At 51.9% G+C, this 25,598-nt stretch overlaps 1 protein-coding gene and 1 long non-coding RNA gene across 2 annotated transcripts in view; one reads left to right on the top strand and one right to left on the bottom strand.

The window, feature by feature from the left end:
* Positions 1-25,598, top strand: part of ADARB2 (adenosine deaminase RNA specific B2 (inactive)) — a 554,344-nt gene that overhangs the window by 302,488 nt on the left and 226,258 nt on the right. The window lies entirely within an intron of this gene.
* Positions 21,819-22,707, bottom strand: LOC131381926 (uncharacterized). Its single transcript, XR_009211001.1, has 3 exons — positions 22,572-22,707; positions 22,332-22,429; positions 21,819-22,223 (listed from the first exon to the last, which is right to left on the bottom strand). It is a non-coding gene; the product is annotated as an uncharacterized LOC131381926 (long non-coding RNA).

Raw genomic sequence — 25,598 nt, 5'->3', positions numbered from 1 at the left:
CAGGTGCACAGGCTGTGCTTTGACTGTAACGCTCCAGTGCAGAGGGCCCCCTTGGTCCGGGTTAATCAAGGCAGGTCTGAAGGAGCCCCCGCCCTCCTCCAGCCGGTGCCCCCGCCCTCCTCCAGCCGGTGCCCCCGCCCTCCTCTAGCCAGTGCCCCCGCCCTCCTGGGGACCTGACTCACATCAGCGCTCTGATCAGAGGTGAAGGGCGGGAGAGCTTCGAGCTCCGCCTGGAGGCGAGTGTTTCACAAACACACTAGATGGAGAACAGCGGAGGTGTAATACCACCCCGTGAGAGCTCCCCCTGGAGGCGAGTGTTTCACAACACACTAGACGGAGAATATTGGAGGTGTAATACCACCCCGTGAGAGCTCCCCCTGGAGGCGAGTGTTTCACAAACACACTAGATGGAGAACAGCGGAGGTGTAATACCACCCTGTGAAAGCAGAGACAGGAAGGAGAACCGAGCGGTGCAGGGCAGGCGGGAACATTTCACTTTCATTGGGAAGTGTCCATCTTCTCTACTGGCTGGTTTGTTCCGGGGTGTGTGCAATGCAAGCTCCTCTGGAAGCATGGCTTACAAGACATAGCACTACTTCTTTCAGGACGGGGCTCTAATTTGCGGCTGGCCCTGGGTGGGGCATTAATCAATGTGGTCCTCGAGAATTACATCTTCTCCTGCTTCTGTGCCCTGGGTGCAGAGCGTGTGTTCTCAGCAGCAGGCGGCAGCTCCCTCTCTGCCAGCGCTGTGCTCGCTCGCTCTCTGTTTCTCAGCCAAGCTATTTCCTTTCCTCTGCCTTTTTTTTATTATTATTATTCCTCTTTCTGGAAGATGAGGACCTGCCATCATTCATCAAGGATTTGATTCTTCATCATGAAAAACCATGGTCCTGAGTCCAGCTTCTATTTGGTAGATAGAGACAGATCAGCTTCAACTCTAAATTGTATAAACCTCTTATAATAAAATCCCTCAGATGTGAATGTGCTGTCTCAATAATTAGATGAATACACCCAACCACTGGTTACCAGCATGATGAACGATCTGATTATATTATTTTCCGTGGCTGCGCTGGCCTGACAATCCCCCACCACATATCTGTCTGCGCTACTCTTTGTCAGCCTTTCACGTAGCTGTCCATGTAAAAATACTTATAAAGTAACTGCTCAAACATGAAAATCACAAGGCAAGAGCTCATTAAACAAAGAAACAGCATGAGCTGTGCTGTGTAGTAGATTAGAACTTTAAATATTTCCTGCTAGCAGGTAAGGTATGGAGCCTTTAAATATGTATTATTATTCACATTTAATCATGCACCGAATGTTCCTGCCTAATTGCTAAATGTTTTCTCTTGTGCTTAAATTTCATGCCACAGATTATTAAAAATTGACTTTACAATATTTATTTTACTTATCTTCTCAAGCCAGACTGGGCTTAGCTGATAGATTTGGTAAATTATTAATTTTTAAAGGCAATTTGTGCTACATTTTACACTCGGATGATGTCCAGAGAGACCCTGATTTCTAGTCCAAAACTTACAGAACTGAATCACTTTGATTCATCTTTAATCTAAAGACTCTTAAAGCACATATGCAGAGATGTGAGAGCTAATGAATCCCTCCAATGTGATGTGAAAAGCTAACAAGCACTTAGTTAACATTTAGATTCATGTGATGAAGGAGGAAAACTATCACTTCCAGTAGGTGATCTGAGCAATAACCTTGGACGATATAATTCATTCTGTTATGTAACAAGAGCTGCTTAGAGACATCATGAGACTTTAATAAAACCCACAAACATCTCTATATCAGGCTTAATTTACTGCAGCACCAACCTTCTGGGCTTACCGTCCCTCTGGGTACCAGTTCCACCCAGTGAGGCTGTGCCCTCCATAAAGTGGCCCGTAGTTTTGCTATAACTCGGTCTACATAGGGGAGCATATGCATGAGCCAAGATAAACCTCTCATATGGATTCTGCTGAATTTTTTTAAAGTGTTTGATAGTAAGTTCCCACTGTCCATACGTTAAATTCTAAGCTAAAATTATATACCAAATTGGGAGTAGATTCTTAGACACCAAAACGATAAAATGATCAATAAAATGAGATTAGGAGTTCGAGACCAGCCTGACCAACATGGTGAAACCCCGTCTCTACTAAAAAAAAACAAAAATTAGACAGGTGTGGTGGCGGGCACCTGTAATCTCAGCTACTTGGGAGGCAAGGCAGGAGAATCACTTGAACACGGGAGGCAGAGGTTGCAGTGAGCCAAGATCGTGTCATTGCACTCCAGCCTGGGCAACAAGAACAAAACTCTGTTGAAAAAAAAAAAAAAGACATATCACGGTACATTTTTGTGTATATTTAATCTCCTGTTTAGTTTCATTTTTCTGAAAACCAGTGTTGTCTAAACATCCCTTTTCTTAGCCACACTATGCAACCAAGATCCAGGGTTCCAAGTGAACCCTTTTCTTCCCTCGGCCATGCAGCCTACATACCAAAAGGGTGCGGGACAGACTTGGCTGGTTTCTGACAGCACGCATGAAACAGAAAAGGGAAATTTTCCGAGACAATTGACAAAAACCAAGACATAGATTTTTTTTTTTTTCTCAGAGTTATCCTGCAGAAACTTTGAAAGGCTTGATATATTTGCTGAACTTTGGAATGCTCATTGAGTTTAAAATCACTATTGTATCAGTGTTGCTTGGCCTAAAACTAGCTAGGGTGCTGAGGAGGAAATAGTCTGGATAGTCACATAATACTACGGACTACTCTGGCCAGTCTAGAGTCCCGCGTGAAAGACAATAGCGGAAATAATTTCCTCAAGACACCAGAAGCTTCAGACAACTGCTTTTTACTGCAGGCTTTTTTTTCCCCTTGTCGATACCCTTCCAATTATTTTGTTGGTGCCTGGAAGGAAATTAGTTAAGTGACATTCAAGTGTCAGAGCTTCTCCTTGGCACCTTGGGCCTTGTCTGCCTCTAGCCAGAGCCCACATACAAGGAGGCTCCCCCGTGGCGTCTAGGCAGGGGATCCGCCAGAGCAGCCCAGGAGAAGGGAGATGGGACTGCCCGGGACAGAGCAAAGCCACAGGGCAGGTCCCCGCTGCATCTTAAAGCTCCAGGCCTGACCCTGGGCCCACAGTGTTTCCAGGGAGCTCCAGGTGTGCTCATAGCCGACTTGAAATTCTAAGGAGACGCTTCCCCACACCAGGACTAGGCTGCTTGGTTTCTGTGGACAGTTTAACAAAACACCGTAACATGATGAAGGTGATCCTAGATGGGTGACTCCCTTCGGTTTACGGAGCCGTCCCTCCACCGACAGAGGAGGTGCAATTGTGAACCTCCTTGCCTGGGCCGTCTGCTCCAAAGTCAAGTCTCCCCAGACATCTCAGCAAAGGATGTGGAATGACCTTCATCGGCTTTTAAATGTACTGCAAGTGGCTTATTCTTTAAAGCTTCTAAATATTGTGATCTGTAAACAAATATGCAGATCTCTGTCCGCCATTTACCCTGTGCACCCTGGCGTCTGCTCTTCCTGCCTAAACTTTGTGGTGCCTTGGGGCCCACAGCGCGTGGCCTCAATGCACGTGGCTGCCACTCACCATGCAGGCATCTACTGTGAGCCCTGGAGGGGCAGCCACGGCACACACTACGAAGCACGCAGATCCCAGGCCAGGCAGGGCGCGGAGTCCAGAGGAGTGGGGCCCACCCCGGGAGGTACAACGCCGGCCCATAGCACAGGAGTGAAGAGTGGGGAGGCAAAAACCACCCAGCCACCAATACAGAGCCCAGACAAAAGAGAGCACAGACTCCTGTCCGTGTGTCAGGCAAACGGTGCAAACTCCATACCTGCCTGTTTTGATGTGATTTTAGGAATATCACTTACTCCGCTGTGTTCATTCACGTGTAAAATAGGAATGATAATAAAATCCATCCTTCAACAACCCCTCATTGTTCTTACGAGTCAGTAAGATAATTAGCGCAGGGCAATTAGCAGAGTGCCTTAGAAATCGCTCATCAGGTCTCTTCCCAACCCTCCAGGCTACACTTCCTGATCATCTACCGTGACTGACTTCCTGACCGTCTAGACTCTACTTCCTGACCGACTGTTCTCTACTTTCTGACTGTTCTACACTCCCTGACTATCTAGTTTACATATCCTGACCGTCTCGTCTATACTTCTTGACTGTCTTGGTCTACACTTCTTGATTGTCGTAATCTACACTTCCTGCCCATCTATTCTACACTTCCTGGCCATCTGGTCTACACTTCCTGCCCATCTATTATATCCCACACTTTCTGGCCATCTGATCTATGCTTCCTGACTATCTGGTCTACACTGCAGGCCACCAACCACACAGTTTCTCAAACACTCCTGCAGTAACAACTCCTAAGCCGGGGGGTCTAATGTCTCCACATGGAATGTTTCAGGGGGACCTGTGCTGCACCCACCTCCCTTCTCAGCCATGGATGGTCATGCCCCAGGCCGACACCTTCTCTCTCCCACATCAGCAAGCCGGGTGCTGCCAATGTGAAAAGGTTGGCTGCCCTAATGGGGTTTCACCATGTGACTTACTGGTGGGGATCTGGCTCTCATGGAGACTGAGTGAGTTCATGGGCCCCATTCTCTGGAGTGCAGCACATGGCTGACTGCCATCCTCCCAGACCCCACAAGGGTGGTGATGGAGCCAGGTGCGTGGTACAGACCTGCGTGCATCAGTGCAGCCTGGGTGAGAAACTCCAGGGCCCCTGCCTGTGCAGCCTCACAGGGGCCTTTCCTGGATCCCAGCCAGTTACCTGCTCTAGCTCTCCCCCCGGCCCATCCACAGGGAGGCTGTGAATCAACAGAGGGAGAGAGACCCACAGGGGCCGGCCAATGGCCAGGCGCTCACTCCTCTGGGCTTCCTGTGCTGACTTTGAACCCCAGAGTAGGTTAGTGGAGGAACCAGCTGTAATCGAAGTGCAATAGAATGATTGGCGTCCCCTCAACAGTCACCCACAGGCACACTCACCCCAGTTGGGCCCTCATTTAGTTTCATCTCCCAACTTTTGGCAGCATGAGTTGCCCAATAATTCATTTATTCAAAAATATCTTCTATTTGCCAAATCCTGTCTTACATGCAAATGTACATGTGTGTACATATCTGTGTGTGTGTGAATAAGTGTTTATGAATATGAACCGCATATGTTCATGTGATTCACAGCCCAGTCCACCTAAGAACCTGCAGGAAGGAAATAAGACAGGCAATCACAAGAAGTAATGTCTACTTAGATCTTCACGGATGGTACAGTGATGTCATGTGTACTGCTTGTTAAGCCCCATGGTGGATCTTGAGTTTGGTCCTATTGATATTTCCCATTTATGGAGTGGGAAACTGAGGTCTACAGATATTCACTCAGTAGGCTGTGATCACACGGCTGGTGAGTGGTAGAACCAGCCTCATATCCAGGCTCTATAACATGACTACCCTAGGAGTTCCATCAATGCTCAGAGAAGAGAGACACTACTTCTTTAGGGGCAATAAATAGGGCTGCATGGAAGAGGTGGCATTTGAGAAAGTGATAATTTTTCACATAAGATGATAACTTTATTTTGACTCCATGATCAATAGAATCAAACAAATAACTTTTCTAATTTAATTTTAGCCTTAATGTAAATTAAATTATTATTTTTAATTTTAATAAATAGCTAATCTGCTATATTATGGTAGTTTTCTTATTTGCATAGAATTGACTTGACGAATGACTAAGAAATAGCCAAATTATCATTTCATGACACATACTCAAACAAAAAAGTGATTTAAGTCTTAATTAGAGAGAGTCACCCTATTCCCAAATATTTTCTTACCATGCTGAAGAGATGTCATGTTTATCTAGTTGTCTGTCATCAACCGCCAACTAATGTATCAATCATCCATTCATCCATCCACTCATTAACTCATCTGTCATCCATTCGTCCACCATCTATTCATCCACTCATCTATCCATCTCTCCATATACCCATTCTTCATCCATCCATCCATGATCCACCCATCCATCCATCCATCCATTCACCATTTATCTGCCCATTCTATTGTCATATACCCACCCAGCCATCCAGCATCTAACCACTCACATACCCTTGTACCCATCTATCTGCCCATCCATCCGCCCATCCATCCATCCATCCACCATCTGTTCACCCACCCATCTATCCATATACCCATCCTTATATACATCCACCATACATCCACCCATCTACCCATCATCCCTCTGCCCATCCATTCACCATCCATCCACTGGTCCACCATCCATCCACGCACCCATGATCCACCCAAACATTCCCTGATACATCCATCCATCTATCATCCATCTATCCATCCATCCACCTTCTATCATCCTATCCATTCACCATATAGCCACCCACCCATCCACCATCCATCCATCCACCTATCTATCCATTCATTCACCATTCCTTTATCCATCTCTCTAACCATCCATGAGCCGCTCATCCAGCCCCCATCATCTACCTGTCTCTCGTCCCTCCTCTCATCGTCCCAGCTGTCTCTCCATCCATCCTTCTGTCCATCTGTGTTGGGGTGATCAGGCCCAACACCAGGTCGTGGGGGTGACAAAGTCCAGGGGAGTCAAAGGATTGAGAAAAAGACAGTTTGAGAAGTAAAGGTGGGACCGGGGGCCGTCGTGATCATGGAGGCTGCAAAGGCCCCAAGCTGTGGGAGCGCATGCTATTTATTGGTAATCCAACAAAGAAATGGGTGATGAGAATGTGGAGGTCGAAAGGGCATGTTGCATCAAGCACATGATTTACAGCTGTGATGGTTTAGCATTTGCTCTGCTACCTGAGATAATGGAGAGCAGGTCCTTTTAACTCAAGATACAATCGATCCTGGGAGAGCAAGGAGCAAGGAGCCAGCAAGTCTAGACACGTTCCAGAGCCACGAGCCCTGGATTCTATCCAAGCCACGAGGGATTTTATGCCCTGGGCTTAGATTATGGTGCATCAGGGTAGCCTTCCACCCTTTAGCACAGAGCTTGGTGTTCCAAAGGCCATAAGGGGTTTTAGACCCTGGACCCCGGACATGTTCCAAGACTCTTTTACATTATGTCAGACATGCAAGCCCTGCCTCAGCTTCTCGCAACACCCAGCTTTTCCCAATAATCTGCCCATCAGCTAAGTGCTCACTGTGTTCCCCCTATCAAGGAAATGAAGCTGGGTGGGGGGTAGGTTGAGCAATTCCAGGGCAGTGAGGGTAGCTGGCTGGAGGCCATGGCTGTGCAGGGCACCCCCCGAGCTGGGCTGGTGAGACAAGGAGTATCAGGGAGACTTCCAGGGAGTGGGCCCTGAGCGGCGTCTGAAGAGCGAATAGAGCCCCTGATGTGGGTCTGGCACCCAGCAAGCACACATTGTTTTTTGGGCTTCACTGAGGGGACATCACCGTGAGACCTGCAATTGTAAGACAAGGATTTCTTTACCTGCTTAACTGAACTCATCCCCAATGTTCACTGGGTATCGCAAAACTTTTCTATCCATCATGGCAGAATTGATGCATAATTTACAAATCAGTTTTTACTAAAGATTATTTGGGTTTTGACCAAAAAATTAAAAGGATGAATTTGTCATTGTGCCTGGGAGCATCATCAGCTCTCAGTCTGTAAGATTCTCAAGGCGAGGCTGAGAGATCGCTGGGCAGAACAGGAGGCCTGGCCCCAGGGGTGGGGCCTGGGTGAGAATCTTGGCTTCCCTGCCCTGGGGTTCACGGCTGCGCTTCCTGTGTCCAGGTTTCTTCTCTGCAAAACGGGGATGATAGCAGGACCCTTTCATAAGATGGTTAGACCCGAGCAGGTGCATGACACAGGCTGTATGCACTTCAGCTGTAATTTATGGTATTCCAGTTACACAAGCCATCGCTGACATTGGCTGGGTCGCTGTTAGGACCCACATGGTTTTTGTGTGAATTCAAGACTGAGAGCTTGGGCATGATGAAATAGACTTTCTTGCCCTGGAACTCTGCCTCCATTCTGCGAGACCGGGTGCCATTTCTATCCACAGAGCAACCCCTTCCCCAGTGCTGTGTCAGTGTCGGGATTGGGGCTGGGACATTGGCTGGGGACCCCCTTCCTGCACCATCTTCCACTCATGTTCTCACTGGGACCCCTGCTGCCCTGGCTGGGCCCTGCGACCTCACCATACAACAGCTGCTCAAGTGGTTCCTAGGCCATCAGCCACCTGGGTAGATTCTAACACCCATCTCCTGCCTGCAGACCATTCTAGAGTATGCATGGCTGGGCTCTGCCAAGCTCCTATGGCTCCTCTGCTGAGAAGCAGCCATGCCCAAATCCCCATGGAGCTCACAGCCTGAGGGCCCATCCACCCTCCCGCCAGCCCTGAGGCAGTGGGCAAGACCCCTCTCCACTAGGGTGGGCAGCTAGGGACCGGCAGGGAAATGAACCCAGGAAAAGGAACCTACGTTAAAGTCACAACACTATACGTGGATTTCCTTATTTGATATTCAAGACAATTCTATGAGGTAGCTGCTATTTTTGTAGTAAAGAGGAGAAAATTGAGACGTAGAGAAGCAATGTAGCTTCCCACAGGTGGTGGGGGAGGATGAGCCCCGAAAGCTGTGCCCCCACACCCACCCGCCCCGCCCAGGTCTGAGCAGGGATGCGCCCGGCAACCACAAATTGACTCATTACATGGTCCATTACCCTCGGAAGCCTTCTGTTGCTCCTGAGTTGATTACCTGAAATGCGGTCCGGCCCATCCTCTGGCAGATACGAGGATTATTTTGTGCTTTATGCTTTGGCTCAAAGGAAATATTTTCTGCTGTTTTGGACTTTTTTGAATGTATGGATATAATTGCTTTAAAATAAAATAGAGAGCTATTTTAAAAGCAAAAAAATAATAATAAAGTCACAACCTCACATAGCTAAAGCCCGGTTTTCATTTAAACATGGATTTATAAATTTTTTAAGTTATTTGTTCACCAAAAAAAAAACACATCTTTTAATCAACTGTTCAGTAAAGACTTCACGGTGATACAGTAAACAGACAAAAGAAGTCCAGCTCTTTAACAGGGTTTGCCACTTCCTTTTTTTTATTATTATTATTATACTTTAAGTTTTAGGGTACATGTGCACAGCGTGCAGGTTAGTTACCTATGTATACATGTGCCATGTTGGTGTGCTGCACCCATTAACTCGTCATTAAATGTCCAACAATGATAGACTGGATTAAGAAAATGCGACTTCCTTTTAAAGACCCAAGTGTTTCCCGGGAACTGAGCCGTCCTCTAACCAGCCCCGAGGTCTCCAGGCTCGCAGGATGCAGCACCCTCCGAACCCGTCCAGCACCGTCCCGAGCCTCAGCTCAGCGGAGGAAAGCGCCCTTGACAAGGGCCAGACATCTTGACCGCATCCCTCCCCAACGCATGCCCTGGAGTCTGAGAGTTTCTCGGAAGACAAGCACTCTCCTCGAATTCCTGATAACTTGACCACGGCGAGAAGGGAATGGACACGTCAGCCCTCTCTGCTCCTCTCAGCCTGATGCGTCATTTCTAAGTCCGCTCTGAGTAAAGGTTGTTTTAAATAGCAGTTTCCAGGTCTTTATGTATAGAAATCTACACTGCTAGCTGAAAGCAATGTCTTTCAAATTTTGGTTGAAAATGCAGAGAAACAACATAGCTTTTGCTACAGAACTGTGTGTATTTATCAAGCACTGAGGGGCACTTGCTGTATGCCGGGCACTTGCATCTAAGACCTTCGTAAATGGCGCCTCAGGAAGTATCCACAGAGCCATGCATGGACGGTTCGATCCGCTTCTTGCCGGCAGAGCTCACACCCAGCGCACTGTGGGGCCTCCGTGGTGTTGCTGCAATGTGTCCACTCAGCACCGACCGCCCGTCCCCGCCACCCACCCAGGACCACATCTGGGGTGCCTGTCGCTTTAGTGAAGCTAACCTGGCCCCGGGATACAGTCAGAAAGTCACCTGAGGAGGAAAAAGCTTCAAATTCCCACTTTGGGTTCACAGAATCTTGGGTCCAGCAGTAACTTGGGTAAGAGTTAGGAGAACATTGCATCTGGAAGGCCTGGTTTCTCCTGAACCTCCCGCTGGTGGCCTGGAGAGGACGTGGTGCTGTGGGCTGGTCCCACCCTGGGCTGGTGGGGATGGGTGGGCTAATGACAGAGCCTCCGGTGTGCTTGAAGGAGCAGCACTGTGTTCCCCCAAAGCCAGGGTTGCCCCGCAGCCTCACGGACGCACCTGTGCCTCAGCCACCATGCAGCCTGGAGCAGACAGGTGCAGAAGGCCTGAACCAGGCCCCTGAGATTCTCTAGGCCCACAGAGGCTGGGACACATCTCACCTGCCCACCTGGCCCAGTACAGACAAGGAAGCTAAGGCCGTGTCTGGATGGCCGTGCCCTGATCCCAAAGGCTGCAAGAGAGGAGAGCAGGATGCAGTTTCCCTGCAGTCACCATGAGGGAGGAGCGCAGATGCCGGCAGAGCATGGAGCAGACCAAGGACAGGCCTTCCTGCTCTGCACCAAAGCCCAGGATCTGAGACTCAGGCCCTCACCTCCAGGAGGACAGGGCACAGCTCGGGAGAGGGAGAGGCCGTAACTGACTGGACTCCCCTCCATCCAGGAGGCTGAAACAGCTGCTCACCAGGTGATCAGGCGGCACTCACAGACGTCTCAGGGCAGAAGCTCAGTGGAAGAAGGTTCGCTTGTTTATGCAGGTAAAATTGTACCAACGATTCCTGCTGGTCCCTGTGGTGAATCAAAGCACAGACTGGCTGACCCTGAAAGTGAAGGAGGACAGGGGTCTTCAAACAGGAAAACCACCACAGCCACTGCGGCAGACACCGAGGAGAGGCGGTCGGAGCAGATGCTACACCATCAACAGTTATTTAGACTCCAGTGGTCTCCTTAACGTTGTAATATTTCTAGAGCAGCAGCCATTTTCTGCTGAACAGGAGCAGGCCTTTAGACTTAATTGACATCTCTGTTGTCTGCCTGCCTGGAGAAGGGAATACATCACTCCTTGTTTTATTATTTTGCTCTCAGGAAATGAGATTACATTATCTCAGCCTGAGAAGACCTCTGGCCCAAACCTTTCCATCCCTGATACTGTGCTGGTGAGGGCAGCACCGAGCAGAATCCTTCCCCGTGACCACGGCCAGGCCTCGGCACCACTGAGAATCCTTCCCCGTGACCACGGCCAGGCCTCGGCACCACTGAGAATCCGTCACCACAGCGATGGCCAAGCCACATGCCCCATGCAGATGGGGTTCAGATGGCCACGGAGATGAAACATCTGAAAAGAGAAAAATTCTCTGTTTAGCTGCAGGCCAAGTCAAGGTTGCAGAATGCACTGACAAAGGTGGGAGCCCGCTGTCAGGCAGGGCGGGGCGAAGAAGGCAGAGATACCTGCACCGGGCTGGATGCGGTGGCTCCATGGGCCAAGCGTGCTGCAGGGGTGTGTCTGGTGTGAACAGAGCATGTCCAGGGGTCCAGAGTAGACTGAGACATGGGCATCAGCCTGAGGAGTGAGCAGAAGCTCATCAGGTCTCCCCAGAGTGCAGCACAGCCGGCCCAGCCTCCTCTGCAATCACTGACAGCAGCTCCAGGGGTGGGACACAACCCGGCCAGCCCAGCTGCAGCGACAGTGGATGAGGAGCCGCGGCCACCCTCATTCCCTGAGCCTGCAGCAGGCGTTGGGTCCCAGGCAGACAGAGCAAGACCCAGGCCACTCCCTGTGTGTTTGTGCAGACACGATTCCCAGCTACAAGTGTGCAGCCCTGGTCTCTCTCAGTCCACAGAGGCTCAGAGGCAAGTTAAATCAAGAGCCCAGTGAACACAAGATTCACACAGGCCCACCAAGACACGCAGCAGCCGAGCCTCCCCAGTTACCAGCAAGGACAGGTCAAAGCCATAAGGTGACTTTCTGGTTTTTGATGGGCAACAAGGTTTTCAAATTGCACGCACGGCTGGCAAGGGTTGAGTGAGATGGGCATATTCATGCTGGATGAATTATGCCCTGGGACTCGGTGTGACTCTAAAAATAATTTGATTTTGGATATCGAGAGCCCTGACGTTCTTGACTCCCTTTCGCTCAGCTATTGCATTTCTAAGAGTGTGAACTGAAAGATCATCATAGATGTGGTGCAAGACTCATGTGTAAAGATGTTCAGTGCAGCATTAATAATACATATGCATATCACATGTGAGCACATACCTACACAGTATCTAAAAACACTGACGCTCCCTGTGTATCCAGCAATCTGGGAATGGCCGACCATGCCATGGGATATATTTTCACTGGAATGTGTTATGTAGACATTTTAACTCGTGTTTTAAAGAATATTTTAGATAATGAAAAATGTTCACAATGTAATATTAAATGGGAAAGGGGATTGCCAAACCATGTAAAGCATGATCTCAGCTTCATTAAGAAGGATGCATGCGTGCATATTTACAAATTAAATCCAATTTATATTCATCTAATATCTTGCCTCTCAAGCTAAGACAGTATAAAATATTCTGCAAAATAATTAACAGTGTGAGCCCTTGGAAGGTGGGGTGCGAGACAATGCAATTTCCTTTTTAAATATTATTGTATATTTTTATATTTTCTATAATACTGAGATAATTCATTTTAGAGTCAAAGAAAGCATTGGCCTCCAGCCTCCTCACTTCTCTCTTTTGCTGGGAGGGTTTTGGTCTGTCTGCCCAGTTCCCCCCACAGAACAGTCATGCAGAGGGGAAGGAGGGCCTGGGGATGGAGGCTGGGCGAGAGCAGCCCCCAGGACGTGCTCAGGAGAATCTGCCATCCTGGAGGCGGGGGAGGGCACCACCTTGGGAAGCAGATTGAGTGCTCATCTGATGCCAGGATCTTGAATTCTCAGAAGCCACAGGGAGATCGTCTCTGCCAGTGCTGGGCTAGAACTATGCCCCAAGGAAGGGCAGCCGGGACGCCTGGGCTGAGGCATAATCCAACAGAATGCAGGCTGAGGCCCCAGAAAGCAATGACTCCCTGCCCCCTACCATTGACTTCCCTAACCTCCGAGTCTCTCTGAACCTGAAACCATTTTTTAAGGGCAGCCTAGCCCTGCAGAGAAAAAGGCCAGTGGGTCACCAATGGAACCATCGCCAGGGGTTAAGCCAGAGACCCCCGCCCCGGCTGTTGTACCCTCTTCAGGAGTAGCCATGGCTCACAAGGATGCCGGAGACGTCGGACCCGGGACCCCTTCCAATGGCACTTGTAGAAGACAGAGGCCAGCACAGGAGCTGCGGGTGACTGCAGGTCATCGTCCTGCTTCCCAGGAGTCAGTGGTGCTGCCCGCCTGTTCCTGTGCTGTCCCGGGAACAGCAAATCAATGTGGGGTCCGCTCAGTCTGTGCCAGTCCTGCCACCGCGTCAGGGAACAAGGGAGCCATCAGAGGCTACTCAGTGGACTTTGGAAGCACCTGCATAAAACAACACACTTAGTTTAATGCAAGGTCATAAAAATAAGTGGGCTTTATGGATGCCTGCTTTATGCAGCCACACAGCCAAAGGAGGAGACGCATCCCCCAGGGCCCAGATCACCAGCGTCCCCCGGCCATCCCCAGGAGGGCTGCTTCTGGGGAGGGTGGGGGTGGGCTGCTTCTGGCGTGGGGGACGTAAGCTCCTCCTCTTGTCCTGCAAGCTGTCGCCACTCCCCCCATTCATCATCTGTGAAGCAGGAAAGCCAGCAATTCTCGTCCAGTCCTGGGACGTGCAGGAATCAGGGCCCCAGCTGCAGGGCCAGTGGGTTGATGGTGGGGAAAAGGGCGCTGGTGCCATCGAACCTGTGGGCAGCCCCAGATCCACCCTGGCACTCACCCTCACAGCAGTCACAAGGGGTGCCACCCCTACCAAAGCCTTCTTTATTTCAGACAACCTGGGAAAAGGGAACATCTCTAGCTAACACAGCCCAAAGTTAAATTGTCTGAGAGTTAGGCCAAAGTTTGAAAGACGCATCAACCCATAGGAGGGAAAGTCAAGGCCAAGTTTATTTCTAGCTACCAGTGGCCCCCTGGTAGGGAAGCCACAGAGATGAAGGAGAAAGGAGACACTTTAGGAGATGATCCTCTGTGGGTTTCAGTGACCCCTCCAGCCTGCCACAAGGTCCCCCAGGCCACTCTCTCCTTCCCTGGTACCGAGCCCACATGGCTTTAGGGCTGGATGGAAAGCAGATACCACGGCAAGGTGATTCATGGACAGCAAGTGTCCTGAGAGTGAGGTGTGTCCTTCAGCTCCCTACCTAAGCCCCTGGGGAGGGCCCACACACAGAAGGAAGCAGGCCCTGGGCTAATCAGTCCTACAAGGAGAGCAGATGGGTGAGGACCAGGGTGACATTGCAATCCACAGATCCTTCAGCAAACTCATTGCAGTGAAAATCCACACCTCCACCACGGCCAGAGATTTTAAAAAGAACAACACATAGCCCAAGCCTACAGGTGAAGGGTTTAATAAATGGGTGTATCTTGGCGAAGGGTTTAATAAACTGGTGTATCTAGGGGAAGGGTTTAATAAACGGGTGTATCTGGGTGAAGGCTTTAATAAACGGGTGTATCTAGGGGAAGGATTTAATAAACGGGTGTATCTTGGAGAAAGGTTTAATAGTATCTAGGGGAAGGGTTTAATAAATGGGTGTATCTAGGGGAATGGTTTAATAAATGAGTGTATCTTGGCGAAGGGTTTAATAAACGGGTGTATTTTGGCGAAGAGTTTAATATACAGGTGTATCTAGGGGAAGGGTTTAAGAAACGGATGTATCTTGGAGAAGGGTTTAATAAACAGGTGTATCTTGGCGAAGGGTTTAATAAACGGGTGTATCTAGGGGAAGGGTTTAATAAACGGGTGTATCGTGGCGGAGGGTTTAATAAATGGGTGTATCTTGGCGGAGGGTTTAATAAACAGGTGTATCTTGGAGAAGGGTTTAATAAACAGGTGTATCTAGGGGAAGGGTTTAATAAACAGGAGGGTTTAATAAACAGGTGTATCTAGGGGAAGGGTTTAATAAACAGGTGTATCTAGGAGAAGGATTTAATAAACGGGTGCACCTTGGCGGAGGGTTTAATAAACAGGTGTATCTAGGGGGTTTAATAAACTGGTGTATCTTGGTGCACAGCTTCTTAGAGGCTTCAACATACATTGTAAAGATGTGAGTGGATTCTGGTACATTTCCCAAGAAACACCTTTTTTTTTTTTTTTTTTTTTTTTTTTTTTTTTTTTGAGACTGAATCTCACTGTCTACCAGGCTGGAGTGCAGTGGCGCGATCTCTGCTCACTGCAACCTCTGCCTCCCAGGTTCAAGTGTTTCTCCTGCCTCGGCCTCCTGAGTAGCTGGGATTACAGGCACCTACCATCACCTCTGGCTAATTTTTGTAGTTTTAGTAGAGACAGGGTTTCACCACACTGGCCAGGCTGGTCCCGAACTCCTGACCACATTGAATCTTGAACTCTTATTTCTGGAGATCTCTCATTTTGTGGAGGCGCTAGAGCCAGCCTGAGTTTCAGCAAACTGAAGCTCCAGATGGGAAGGAGAGTAATTGTAGGTAGCTCAGAAGACCCCACGAGCAGTGGTTGAGGGAACATGTCTAAATCAATGCTTCCCGCGTTTTGGGAACACAGTCAGGGTGTGGTAAATGTGAATTCTCCTTAGCACTGAGCCTCTTACTGCATCTGGCACAGGAGCAACATGCAGAATGGGGGCCTCTGCCCCGTTACCTCTATGGTTTGTTACCTCTATGGTTTGTCACCTCTATGGTTTGTCAGCTGGGCCCCGCATGACCCCACAGGCTCTGGAACCCTCAGAGCTGGGAGCAGTTTCTGAAGACGCAACGGTCCTCCACGCAGGCACCGGGAATTGTACGTAGGAGGCTTCGACCTGAGATTTAATTTGCACATAAAGGGACACAGGGTCCTGCTGCTTCAACAAGCTGCACTTTCTTAAACAATCTAACGAAAAGGACCAATGTAGAAAGCGTGAGTTCCTGGGGAATTCACCCATGTCTCCCAGGGGTGGGAAAGATGGTCCTAATATATTCTGTTCCAGCTCCCTTTTGGAGATTTCAAAACAATTGCCCATCACTTTCCCTCAGGGGTCTGTCCAGGGTCCTTTGGGTCCATGAATGTCACTGCTAGCCCGTCAAGCGGAAGGAATTTGCCCCGAAGCCGGCGAGCTCACAGGTCTCCAAGCAGCTTTAAGAGACTCTCCAGGCACCAGAGAGGAGAGATTTTGCTGAATTCAGCTCAGCTCAACTCAGTGCCTGGCACAAGTGGTCACTTTTCTACCTGCAGAGCCCCACATGGTTGTCATTGAGGAAATCGAGTGACACAATGACACATTTTTTTTTCAGGGCACAGGCGGGAGGAATGGAGCCCGCGCCGGTTCTTGCGCCCTCATCACCACGCAGCGTCTCCCTGGCGTCTGCTGGATGGCAGCTGGCAAATGGGCAGCATCTCTGCAGAGTTATTTGCGCTGGGCACTGAGGGGCACCTCAGCACCTGCCAAGGGGAGATGCTTAGCCCCATCAGGCCCCCAATGGTAGGGCCTGCGAGACCAGCCTGGGCATCTCCCGAGGTCCCCCGTGAGCCACTCCATGCCCTTCCCTGTGTCCTGCTCTTCTCCTGGCCAAGCATAGAGAGCTCCTGGCAGCAGCTTCTCCTGCTCCTTCTGAGCCAAAACGCTTGTTTTAACTAAGTAAGCAGCTTGGCCTCTAGAGCTCATCTTTAGGAAAGCACCGAGGTGGCAGGGGCCCTGCGCTGGGAGCTGTTTCATCCTCGTTGGCCTAGAGCTTTCCAGCTGCGGGGACACAGAAGCCCCTGCACCGCAGGAAGCCCCCTGACCCTGGCTTGCTGAGAGTGGATGGGGGGTGGCTGGTGACCCTGGGGTGCAATGTCGTCCCCATAACTACTGGCCTGGTTGATAGTCACAGGACAGCGCCCTGCAGACACACCCAGATGACACAGGTGTGTTCTGGCTGCCTCCAATCGGGGATGCAGGAGCAGAGAAGGCTAGGGAGCGGGGATGGTAGGAGCACTGCAATGATGAATGAAAGCAGATTTAGGGGCAACAGGAGACTGGGAGGGACGTGCTTCCAATACTGCATTGCATGAGAAAGTCTGTGGGTTACAGAGGAACTTGTCCTTGCTGCAGGCCAAGTGGGTCCCAGGATGCAGCTCTGAGAATGACAGCTCGAGGGTCTGCAGATCAGCTACGCCAGGGGCCACGGTGCCCTCCCTCAGAGTGGGCAGCTGCCGGGCCCCTCACATGGAGTGCAAGCTCTGAGCTTGTCGAAGTGGCTTCCCCGTCAGCTCACCCGGAGCTGCTGCCTAAGTTGGTTCATTCTGGCATGAATAAGGCAGGAATGAATGAGAATGGCTCTCACTGACAAAAGTAGCAAAAGCCCTTAAAAAATGTATATATAATTTCAAGCACAGCCCACACCTGACCAGCACCAGGCTTAGCCTTGCTCCTGCGTCTGGGGTGTGAGTGACGACCCAGATAGGGCCCCCCAGTGACTGAAAGAGACATCGTGATTGCCCCTTTACGCATGGGGGACTCCAAGCCCAGAGAAGACGCCTGAGGTATTTGGTCACAAGGGGTGTACGAATCAGGACCTCTTTGGTTGCACGTGTGAGAAGGCACAATCGTGGCTCGTGGAACTGAAAAGTTCTACGATTTTCTGAGCGGCTGGCTCAGAAAAGAAAAAAATAAGTTGAGCAGCGGCTGGGGTCAGGGTCCAGTGGAGGCGGCAGCCGGCCTTTCTCCATCCCCACCTCTGGCGGCTTCCACGAGAGCCGCACGCGGTGCCTGCAGGACCCAGCAGAGCTCCAGGCGCACGAGCGCACCTGCCCCAGCAGGAAGACTGACTTCCGCCGCCCTGAGCTGAGTCCTGTGCCCGTCACGGAACAAACACCAGGGAGGAGGGTGGCATCTGGGCGTGGGGCAGGGGCCGGCCCAGTCCCACTTGGAAGGCCCCGGCCCCGGCTTCATGCTCTGCTGGCGCCATCTTGAAATTCTTAGTGATTTTCGAACATTTCTGTTTTACACTGGACACTGCAAATTGTGGAGTCCCTCTTGGCCAGGAGAGTAGGTTTATGCTGATCAGGTTAATCAGAGCCCCCGATGGAGCTGAGGGGTCAGCCTCATCCACTCAGGAAGCTGCGGGGCAGGAGGGGTGGCCCCAGGGAGGAGGAGTCCTCTGACCAGAAGGAGATGGGGGCTGATGGCAAGGAAGGAGGATGACTCTCCACTGAAGTGGGGCCGCCTCTGACTCGATGACAGTGTGCGCCATTGGCTGAGCCCCTCCATCAGCCGTCTTTGATTGATTCACAGATTTGAGAATTCACAGTTTGATGTAAATGACATACTGCACTAGCGTGCATTTCCAGGCCTGTGTGAGCTAAGTGGCTGCGTCTATGCTAACCACGCACCAATTCCACACAGCATTTTTTCTCAGTGAAACTCCCTCTGTTCTATTCTCCCCTGACCCCACCAGGCAAAGCAGAGTGGGCACGTGGCAGGCTCCCCACGTGTGTGTGCAGAATAGCCCTTGATGAGCAAATCGCTCAGTAGATTTTAGAATGCGCCCTACCCCTGGCCAGACCGCGGGCGCAGGCGTAAACACTGACTTTGGACCAGAGCAGAATGAGACAGCCTTCCTTCCCTACCCTCATCCTGGAGCTCAGCACAGGCTAAATGAGGTCTGTCTGCTGCTTCACTTAGGAAATGTCTGCAGGGCAGTTCCCAAGACATTAGCCAGGCCTCGTGACACCCCAGATGTCAGCACTTCTCCAGTCTGTCTCGTGGAACAGAAGTTCCGTGAGATGCTCGTGAAAGTCGAGTTCCAAGGTCATGAGAGAGGCTGCGTGTTTACTCCATTTTGGAGATTTTCAAATTGTATCAAAACAATGTGCACTACAAGCCCCGGGAAGCCTTTCCATAAAGAAATCTGCTTAATTCTGTAGAACTCCGCCCTCCACAAGTACATGCTCGGGGGAATGCTCTGGGCACTAGCACCTGTGTGTGTTTGGCAGCACACACTTTGGGAACTGCTCCCCAGGCCTTGCTGCAGTTTTCTAAAGACAAGCAAGAAACTCTGCCTGCTCAGTGGCTCATTCCCCTCTAGAGAGGGTGAGGTTCCCAGAAAAACAGGGACTCTGCAGAACAGAGCCTGGACCCCACTCCCAAACCGCCGTGAAGCCGCCGCTCTTCGGTAGAAAGGGGGACACGGGATACACAGTGTAGCCTCCTTGCTGGCGCCGTTTAAAATGCACCGCCGTCTTCACAGCACTCAAGCTCCCATTGGATCCACGGGGATCCAAGTGTCAGAGGATTCCAAGACTGCACCTGGCCTTTGTGGGAAGGGAGCTGGGACCATCACCGGAGGCCCCGAGCAGCACTGGCACCTGCCCTCCATGGCCGGTCCTGGAACCGGGGCTACCCGTGTGCTGTGAAACCCCAGAACCCAGCTGTCTTCTCTGACAGGGAGAGGACCCAGGCTTCCCGCAGCATGACTGAAGGCCGGGGTGTTGCAAAACCCCAGTCCCCGCAGGGCTCTGTGCTGCTTACCATCATCATGCCTCCTTCCCACAGGTCATGCCTTGTGGGAAAGTCACAACCAGACCACACACACCGGGCCCTGTCCCCTGCCCGGCTGCCTCCACGGTAGGTCTGGAGGCTCCTTCTCATCCAGCAGGTGGGGAGGGTGACGCTGGCCCTGACAGTGTCTGTGGCTGCTGGGACACACAATGGGAGGCATGTAATCGCGCGGGTGCCCACCCAGGCTGGGGCCCTGGCGAGGGGTCCTGGGACTCCCTGATACTGCGCTTGCTCTTTCCAATTTTCCAATCATGGTCAGGGGCCCCAGCGGTTAAGGTTCCGGTGGAGGAAGTGATGATTCTAAGGCCTTCCTCACTCCTGCCTTGAGGTGGTTCCTGGCCCTCCCTGACTCAGCCCTCGCTGAGGGCTTAGCTGCAAAACAGCTGCTTCCTAGAGCATTCAGCTGTCCCAAGGATCCAACTCCAAAACCATAAGCCCTCCCACGCAGGTAAATGAAAAACATCCACATGCCACACCTTTTTACAAACCGTGTGGAATGCAGAAGAACAGCATGAAAAGGAGGCTCTCAGCAATGAGGTGGAGAGGGGAGCGGTGCCATCTCGTCCCTGTCACCAGCCCCTCAGTGCCAGGGACCACTGCGTCGTCCCCACCCAGAGGAGGAGCATGGGGCTGGCAGTAGCTCAGGGTGCTTTACTGCATGATGTCTTCAGGCCTGGCATCGGGTGGGAAAACACTCCTGAAACTAAATTAACCAGTTTTAGATCTAATTTCACAAGGCTGGAGTGGGCTGCAGATTGATTCTCAGGGCATCTAACAGAGTGCACTGCGGCTGCCTTTCTCCCAGAAAACCATCTCCATGTGCTGCCATGACTTGCTTTGCTGGTCGCTGGGAGCAGTGAGAGGCCAGCGATTCACCGCGATGTGTCTCGCTCTGTGCACTTCAGGCAGCTGTGACACGAAGTCCAGGCCCTGAGGTGTGTTTGCTAAATGCGCCTTTTATGGTAAAACTGCTGCCTGGACTTGGACTCGGGGAGGCCCAGGGCTCAGCCCTGCGGCGGAATTGGCCTGGGGGAGCCCACGCTGCTCTGCCGACCCATGCAGGAGTGACAGACGCAGGACAGCTACAGGTGCCGGCTCCACGTGGCAGGCAGAGCCCTGGAGCCTGTCCCCTCTCTGCCCACGCTCCCTTATCCCCCACAGTGGTGCCTCCAACCCTGCCCACCACACACCCCATTCCATCTGCAGTTCATGCTTTTCCTCTGATCTGAACCTGCTAATTCTCGCTCCTCATGTTTGTCTTCATCCCTCAAAGCCAACCTCCAAAATAAGAGACAGAAATGGAAAGTGCAGCTGCACTGGCACCTCCCAAGCACAGGCCGGATGCAGGCTGTGACATCCTAGAATGCACAGCTTCCTCGGGGCAGCCTCACACCAGGGCCTCTTGTGTGTCCCTCGGGGCACTCTGACGGGCAGCCTCCTGCCGGGTTTTCTTCCCTTTATTTCATTATTATTGTTGTTATTATTACTCATAGTCCTAATGACACAGCGAAAATAAACTTCTCTGGTCAGTGGTTCCCTGGCACACTCAATGACAAGCTGGTGCACCCTTCAAATAATATTACAAAAAGTCTGAACGTAGGAAAGACCACATTTACCAATCCGTCTCAGGGTGTGATCATCACATAGCAGGACGACCCCCACAAAGCATCTGTCACACTCCCCCTCTTGCATCTCAGCACTCATTAGCCCCTTCCCAGGAAGCTGAGAGGCAGAGGGACCCCAGGCATTGGGCTGGGGACCCTGCTAGACCCTGCTAATTGACTGAACTTCAGTCGGAAAGGTGGGAAATGCTGAATGGTAACGAAAACCAGGAGCCAAAAAAAAAAAAAGATATTATTGGCCAGATTCTTTATGAATGCCATTTGACCAGTGCCCACTTGTCCCATAAAAGGACCTCATCTGCAAATCTGGGGTGGCCTCATCTATCATGGGCCCAAAACACCATCCCTCTTCATATCATCACAAAGATTTCTGAGAGAGGACGGGATCTCCGGAGCTGGTTTCTCCTTGCAACCCATGAACTATAAATACCCTCCTTCAGCCTCTTAGGAGACAGCCGGCACTTCAGCACAGCGGCCTAACTGCCACTGGTCCCGGCAGGCGGCTGGGGGGAGTCAGGGTGTTTCCTCTGTGTTTGGAGATGGACAAAATAACCAGTCCCTGCAAATCTTCCCAGTTCATTTTATTTCATGTTTCCTACATCCCATGTCAGTCATTTATTCATTCAGTGAACATTTGTCGTGGCCCCGCTGATACCAAAACCTGTGCCAGGTTCTGAGGAGAGATTTCCCAGGGCTGAAGTAAGTGCCACTCTTGGAAGTTGCTGGAAGGCTCTTCGGTGGTTCTCTGGCAAACCACTCTACCCGTCAAGACCCCGAAGACAGAGCGGTCTGTTTCCCCCAGCGACCTCGTGCAGGCTGCGCTGCTGCTGCGGAGGGAGAAAATCTCTTCTTCCCAAATGTGAACCTGGCCTCTCAGGTAAACTGGGGCACGCCAACCCACGCAGAGCCGAGAGCTGGGTAATTTGAGGGTCAGAGGCACGAAAGTCTCTTCTCCATCTATGCCGATACCTGAAATTCCACCGTTAAAACTTTATTTATATCGATCAATTGTTCCTTAGCCTATTACAGATTTCTCAAAGAAAGAAATGGCAAATTCACGTTTTTTGGTTGTCTTACCTCCGCTCTAGAACTGGGTTCTGACAGTTTTAGGAAAAACAGAAGGTTTTTCTGGAACTGGGGTTAGGGGCTCCTGGAGAGGGGTCTTCCCTGGAGCTCTACAGGGAGAGGGTGGGGAGGGCTTAGCGTCGGAGAGGAGGGGCCCTGAAAAATGGGAGCGAGTGGCAGGACCAAGGAAGAAACCCGTCTCCCTCCCAACCATGCACACGTGAAAGGCCAGATGTCCCGAGCAGCACTCACGGTCTTTCACCTCCTGTCGGAGCCCCTGCCTGTGCTGGGCAGCTTCCCGCGCCCTGGACACAATTGCAGGGAGCAGGCGAAGCCCTGACCCAGGAAGCCTGCACTCAGGGGGAGAGAGGCGGCGGGGAGAGGTGGAGGGTTCCCCAGGAAGCCTGCACTCAGGGAGAGGAGAGGCGGTCGGTGACCCAGGAAGCCTTGAGGAGGGGAGAGGCGGATGGTGACCCAGGAAGCCTGCACTCAAGGGGGGAGAGTCGGCGGGGAGAGGTGGAGGGTTCCCCAGGAAGCCTGCACTCGGGAGAGGAGAGGCGGTCAGTGACCCAGGAAGTCTGCACTCAGAAGGGGAGAGGCGGATGGTGACCCCGGAAGTCTGCACTCGGGAGGGGAGAGGCGGACGGTGAGCCAGGAAGTCTGCACTCGGGAGGGCGAGGCAGAGGGTGACCCAGGAAGTCTGCACTCGGGAGGGGAGAGGCGGACGGTGACCCAGGAAGTCTGCACTCAGAAGGGGAGAGGCGGATGGTGACCCCGGAAGTCTGCACTCGGGAGGGCGAGGCAGAGGGTGACCCAGGAAGTCTGCACTCAGCGGGGGAGAGGCGGAGGGTGACCCAGGAAGTCTGCACTCGGGAGGGGAGAGGCGGACGGTGACCCCGGAAGCCTGCACTCGTGGGGGGAGAGGCGGACGGTGACCCCGGAAGCCTGCACTCGTGGGGGGAGAGGCGGATGGTGACCCAGGAAGTCTGCACTCAGCGGGGGAGAGGCGGATGGTGACCCAGGAAGTCTGCACTCGGGAGGGGAGAGGTGGGCGGTTAGCAGGCGTCACAGGGACACTGGAGGCGGGGATGGCAGGGAGGAAATGGAGCAGGACAGGAGCTCAGGGCTGGATTCTTAGCTCTTGGGACACAGCACGTGCCTGGCAAGTCTTTGTTGAACAAATGAGTGATGGAAGGAATGAATGACAGGCTTTTCCAGCGTTTGTTCAAATAGCCCAAACTCACCAGAGACGGGCTTGAAGGATGTGTCGGCCGAGGCGTGGGCGCCCACCCGTGCAGCTGCGATGGGTCACCAAGGGCGTGGGGACAGGGACGGGAAGTTCAGTCCGGCAGCGCTCTCAAGGCTGGAGAGAGTCGCACGAGGAGAGGAGTCGGGAGGCTCAAAATAATAAAACCCATCCCGTGTACCAGCCAGGAGCTCAGTGCTGAGGAAATAATTCGATTTAGACTTGCAAGCTCAGCTATTAACTCTTTGACCTGCTCTCTAAACAAATTACTTACGCCATCATTGCTCGCTTTCCAGTTAACTAGAATGTCTAATTCGTAGAAAAGGTGAGAAATGGCCAACATTTGGACCAGTGCTGAAGAAACATGGACTCAGAGCAGACAATGTGGCTCAGTCCGGTCAGCGGAGGACAGGGCACCCTGCTCGGAGGGTTCGCGATGCCGCACTTCCAGTTTCAAATAAGCTCAGTAGAAAATAAAGCAAAGTGCTGGTCATGACTGGCCTCAGAAGGGCAAGCGTCAGCAAGGCCTGGGGAAGCCGGGGGCGCTCAATGCAGCCGCTGTGAGACGCAGTGAGCTGGGCCTGGCCATCACAGGAGGGCAGCCCCCCACCCTGCTGCACTGCCTGTCCTTGTCCTTGTCTCATTGGATTCCCGCAGCTCCCCAGGACACACATGGGGATGGTCTGCATCGCCCGGATAGTCTGCGTCGCAGGGATGAGGACAACAGCTGTAGGGAGGTCCAGGACTCAGAAGAGTCTCACAGCCCCTGCACTGGAACCTGGAGCCGCCGAGGAGGCAGCCTGGGACCGCAGAGAACAGACGCCCCACTGGGGAGAAGTGCCTGGCGGCCCATCACGGCCCCTGGGCTCCCAGTAACAGCAAGTGTGAGGCTGGGTCGTCAGGGCTGGAGGAGTTAGAGGAGGGCAGGAAGGACCTTGCCATTCTCTTATCAAGGAACTGCCAGGACCTCTGGGAAGCTGAGGCCTTCAGCGAGCTCCTCCCAGGACCTTGGGAGAGTCCAGGGTCGGAGACAGGAGGGAGGTGGCCAAGGTCCCTGGCTCACCCACTCACCATGGGGATTAAAGCCTGACTCCTGCATTAGGCTTCGATTCAAGACGGTGTCATCAGCTGTCCAGTGGGAGCTCTGAGCAGTGAATTCAGAAAGAACAGATTAGGCTTGGAGAATAAAAGATCTTGGCCAGGCACGGTGGCTCACATCTGTAATCCCAACACTTTGGGAGGCCGAGGTCCCAGGCAATATAGCAAGCCCTCATCTCTAGTGAATATAAAACAATAGCCAGTTGTGGCGGCACGCATCTGTAGTCCCAGCTACTTGGGAGGCCGAGGCAGGATCAATTGAGCCCAGGAGTTGGATGCTGCAGGGAGCTGTGATTGTGCCACTGCATTCCAGCCTGGGGACAGAGCAAGACCTTGTCGAAAGAAAGAAAGAGAGAGAGGAAGAAGGAGGAGGAGGAGGGAGGAAGAAGAAGGAAGAAGAGAAAAGAAAAGAAAAAATGACCTGTGCACAGCAAGTCCTGGTGTCTGGGGTGCCCCTCTTCCTTAGCAGGGAGAGGAAGCAGCTCCTCTCCATAGACGCTCCTACGAGGTCTTTGCAGAATGCAAGTCTCATCTCAGGCCCTGGCTTCAGACCCTTTGACGTTCCTGAGGCCCCAGGCAGGTTGTCAGTGACTTCATGCAGTGCAGGGAGCCCAGTGGGCCTCACTTGCTCCTCTTTGGCTCGTGACTCACCTTTGACCCTCCAGCACTGGCCACACGAGCCTCCGTGAAATTCGACGAGGTCACTCCCTCTCCCCTCCTGGGCCTTTGCACAACGTTCACTTAAGAAAAGTGACTTTGGCAACCAGTTAACAAATAGATCGGTGAACATGATAAATAGGAGATTATTGCAAAGCCCAGATGAGAACTGAAGCGGCAGGAGCAGGCTGTGGAGCAGAGAAACGGCAGGAGGGACCCTCTAGAGAAGCTGAGGCATTTAACAGGTGCAGTGAGGAGAACAGGCAGGCAGAGGTGAC

The sequence above is a fragment of the Hylobates moloch genome, unplaced genomic scaffold (assembly GCF_009828535.3).
Source record: "Hylobates moloch isolate HMO894 unplaced genomic scaffold, HMol_V3 SCAFFOLD_2, whole genome shotgun sequence".
Lineage (NCBI taxonomy): Eukaryota > Metazoa > Chordata > Mammalia > Primates > Hylobatidae > Hylobates > Hylobates moloch.
Note: the sequence above shows the minus strand (reverse complement) of the source record. Positions and strands in the feature narration are given on the sequence as shown.